General features: G+C 39.2%; 1 long non-coding RNA gene across 1 annotated transcript; it reads right to left on the bottom strand.

Moving 5' to 3' along the window:
- Positions 1 to 2,320: 2,320 nt before the first annotated feature.
- On the bottom strand, positions 2,321 to 3,465 carry LOC130992707 (uncharacterized). The gene is made up of 2 exons (XR_009091353.1): positions 3,188 to 3,465; positions 2,321 to 2,601 (listed from the first exon to the last, which is right to left on the bottom strand). It is a non-coding gene; the product is annotated as an uncharacterized LOC130992707 (long non-coding RNA).
- Positions 3,466 to 4,446: the final 981 nt, after the last annotated feature.

Below are 4,446 nucleotides of genomic sequence, written 5' to 3'. Positions count from 1 at the left end.
CCGACTTCGCTCACGGCGAAGATGGGGATGATGAGGTCGCCGCTCTCTGATTGAAGTCATCACTCTTGGTATTCATATTGAATCGAGTCGAGTGAAGGGGAAGAAAATGTTCAAGAAGACAGTGGATGCCAAATCGCAGCAACGCCTCTCGGGGGCTGACCGCAAGAAACTCAAACGCACTGTTAGAGATCGATTTCCGGCTGTCTCCGATGCGGATATCGATCTTTTGCTTCCGCCCAAGGTCTTTGCTTTCCCACTTTTCATTCCCTCTTCTTGTAACTGTTGTTTTCTTTTAAGTGCATTTGCCCTTCTTTGCCACAGTTTTGGTGGGCTGCAACTTCTTATCTTCTGTATTTAACTTTTTGCTGTATGATTATGTCTGACGTAGAGTGCTTCTCTGGATAAGTCTGGGGAATACCAAATGCCAAACGATTTCTTAGAGCTCACTTCCGCGGTTGATAATAGTTTTACACCATATATACGTATGAAAGTACAAGGAGAATCCCATTAGTCAAGGAACAACCTTTTTAGTTTCTTTCTTCTGATATCCTTGTTTACGACTGCCTAGTGTTTTACTTGATCAATTATTTTCTTAGGTAGAGATTGCAGTGGCAAAGTATCCCAACCGAGTTCTTGTATATGGCCTAGAAGGTGACTGTCCCTTGTTTTTTGATGCTGATGGACGTAGCTCAGAAATATTCCCTACAGGTAATGGGAAGTTAGTGCCATATATGGATTGTGTTGTATAAGCTTGTAGGTGGGTGCGTGTTGGCTCCATTTGCCTATATACGTTCAACTTTTGGCCTGATTAAAGTGCTTAATATTTCTTATCTAATAATATGTCATGGAATTTCTATACCCAGGTAGGCAGTACCACCATGAATAGCACAGAGGCATTAAAGGCTGGCTTGCGTGGGAAGGCATTAAAAATATGTCATTACTACCGTGACACGCTTTGGTAATAGCACCTGGGAATTGCATTCGATCAGTACAAGTTTCCTTTAAAAATAAATATATCGAGTGGGTTGCCTTTGCCTCTATAACAGTTCCTCCGTAATCTTTCATTTGTATGGCTTTATGCTGCCACGCGCTGGAACCCAGCGGTCGCTGGGTTTCCAGCGCTTGCTGGAACTCAGCGGTCGCTGGGTTTCCAGCGGTGCTGGGACTCAGCGAGCGTTGGTTTAATGGAATTCAATTCCAAAATTATCCCGTAAAGTCTTCGAAAATCAGTGAAAATCGGGGTGAAATCCAACCACGAATTCTTTGAAAGTCGTCTGGAATCTATGTGAATTCCATGGACTTTTTTAAGTTTGTGGAAATCCACAACGAATACACCCCCCCTAGTGTGTATTATAATTGGTGTCCTATTTTGTGTTTCACTTTTTTTTATGTATTTTTTTAAATTTTCTTGCACCATAAACCCTATTTTTCTTGCATGTTTTTTCTCCAATCTCAATTTTTATGCTTTAATTTAATTATGTGATTATTATCTATAATGTGTATCATTCAATTATTGATGTGGTGAGTTTTAGCCACAACAAATCAAATCATTAGTCTAAAGGGGAAAGACGAAGAACTTGGAATTAAACCGAGAAAAATAATAAATTTTGATAGAACCTACGACCTCCAATCTTAAAAATCGACGGTACAGGTGAATTCCGATGATTTGATTGGAGAATATGGTTGCAAGCGATAATAACAAGGGTTTAACGGTGAAAATACAAAGTAAATGAACATAGAGAATAATGAACACGAACTGAAGAAAACTTTATATATCTAGAAAGTGTTTATAATATTGGAAGTATAAATGAATATGCTTGTATACGGTAACAAATGAACTAGTAATATTTATAAGCTAAATCTATACTAAGGGCACCGTCATCATTTTCTCAATCTATTTGTGCACTTCCCTGGGATAGATTTGTGCTCGATGATGATGTCAATAGAGTTTGTTACGTTGAAATCTCCAGTTAACAGTAATATTTGTCCTCTTTTGACAGGGTTGTTGCTAATTAGTGTTGCGATTTGAATCTGAGTTAATTTCTACAGTACCTTCTTGTGTAATCAAGGTTGTCAAAATGCAAGCCTAAGGCTCATCTGTTGACTCCAAGTTCACTCGCTAATTTCTATCTTTTTTTGTTATCACAGATTCATAATTAATTACTATTTTTCATCATTGCTGCCTTATGCAACATTTTTCAAGGCTACCTTCGGTAAAGTAACCTATAGATCATTTATTGTCACAGCCCACTATCCCAATGACGGGTTAACAGGGGTTATGACTTGGGGTGAACAATAAGAAATGGAAATGGACAATTACTTAACATTAAAGTATATGAAAATATCACTTATAGATAAAAAGCTAGGATCATATATGATCATTTGGATACTTATAAAACATACACATAAAAGAGAACTGATTAAGGTGGTTTACCCAATAACACGTGTAACAACTTCATAATATAGAGTTATCCTAATCAAAGTGTTTTGCAGCGGAAAACGTGTGAGATATACATATGAAGATGTATACTCAAGGTTACATTTCTTGAAATGTCAAAGGAACACCCGCTCAACATCATTCCATTCCATCAACTGCTCAACCTGCACATTTAGAAATACATGCAGGGCTGAGTATAAAAATACTCAGTGGGCATAGCCGAAAATACAACATGCATACATATATAAATTGAACTGCCATAACAGTAACACACAGGGGTTTTCTTAAATGACCTGCGCTTACTAAAATATTTCTTTCATTTTCATAAAGTCGATCGGCCGATCATTTTCCTTCATATGATCCATATCTGTTCCTTTCTGTCACGCGCCGGGAAGGAGGCCTCCTTACCACGGACGCCAAGACCGGTCGCAAGCGACTCGCGGTCTCCATAAGTGTACACGTTAACCCTAGCTAGCGACCTTTGTCTAGCATAGGATCCCAATTGGATTTCCTTTAAAGTTGGCGAACCAACACAGATAGGATACATATAAAAACATAAACATTTTGGCAGTCAATCATTTCATAAACATTTCATTTTCATAACATTTTCATTTTCATAAAGGCATTGAACATATAAGCATTTTATAAGAACTGAATAAATAGTCAAAACATATCATGCATATATATTCGCATATGAGGCCTACGTCACGCAGGGGATCTCTATATACGTAATAATAAAATAATGCCCACCTGATTAGGCAAAGCCTGAAGATCATAATCACATAACCTGTCTTGGGAAAGCAGCGCTAATCCCCTTGGTCCACAAAGCCTACAAAAATTTTATTCTTAATAGGTCTCGTGAAGCTAACTTAAAGTCTTAGTGGGTGCACTTAACTACTATGATTCATCACGCCGGGTTTTCAAAAATTTAATGAATAAATAATTGAAAACTAAACTTCTTGAGTTAAGGACACCAACAATATCCTTACTCAATTTTCTTTAATAATTGGAATTATAATTAAAACCAATTAAATCATAAATACTTTTATTGCAAAATATAATGCAATTTCATGTCATGCTTAGCATATAATGACTAATTAACTTAAAATATGCACATAATAATAATTTAATATTATTATGAAAACTAGTCTTTGAAAATAATTAATTAAACTAATTAATAGTTCAATTAATTAAAATAGAGCAGCCCAATTAATTAATTAATCAAGACAGCTCAAAGTTTTAAAATAAAACTGACCCAATTAGGATTTAAAATAAGGCCCAGCTGAATTAAACTAATCAGCCCAACTGATAAATAAAATAAAGGCCCAACTGTTAATAAAATAAAAACCGGCCCAACCACTTAATAGAATACTGCAGCCCATCTTTTAAATAAAAGAGACCCAACTAAAAATAAAGCAAGGCCCATCAGCCAATTAAATCAAAATCGGCCCAGCTCCTCATCACAGCCCAACTCTCAAACCCTAGCCCATCACTCCACCCTTCTTCTCCTTCCTCCCTAGCTGCGTCCCCTCTCCCCCATTTCGTCTCTCTCTCTCTATCTCACGCCAAAATCTCTCTCAAAGCTCGGCCGCCGCAGTCTCTCTTCCGGCGAATTCACGGCTGAAAGGCTGCCGTCTCTCTCTCTCCCTCGAATCTCCTCCGGTCTCCCCCTGCCGCTGCCAAGCCGCGGCCGCGTCCCCTGCCACCATCTTCCTCGATCTCCTCATAAGAACCCACACACACAGACGCCATCCCTCAAACTCTCTATTCTCCGGCGACGCAACAACTACAAGTCACCGTTGTCTCTCCCTCATCAGTCACCCTCTCTCTCGACTGATCCAAGATCTGCTCGTTCCTCTTTCCTCTCGAAGTTTCACCGCCGCCGGAGCTCCATTCCCTTCACCCAACTGGCCGACAGCAGCAGCAGCAGCAGCCACTGCTTCCCTCGGTCTCCCTCATCAATTTCCCGGCGACAGCAACCCACGGCTGCCGCCGTCCTTCGCTCAACC

The sequence above is a fragment of the Salvia miltiorrhiza genome, chromosome 7 (genome assembly GCF_028751815.1).
Source record: "Salvia miltiorrhiza cultivar Shanhuang (shh) chromosome 7, IMPLAD_Smil_shh, whole genome shotgun sequence".
Taxonomy (NCBI): Eukaryota; Viridiplantae; Streptophyta; class Magnoliopsida; order Lamiales; family Lamiaceae; genus Salvia; species Salvia miltiorrhiza.
The sequence above is the reverse complement of the archived record's forward strand: the minus strand, read 5'-3'. Positions and strand labels throughout refer to the sequence as shown.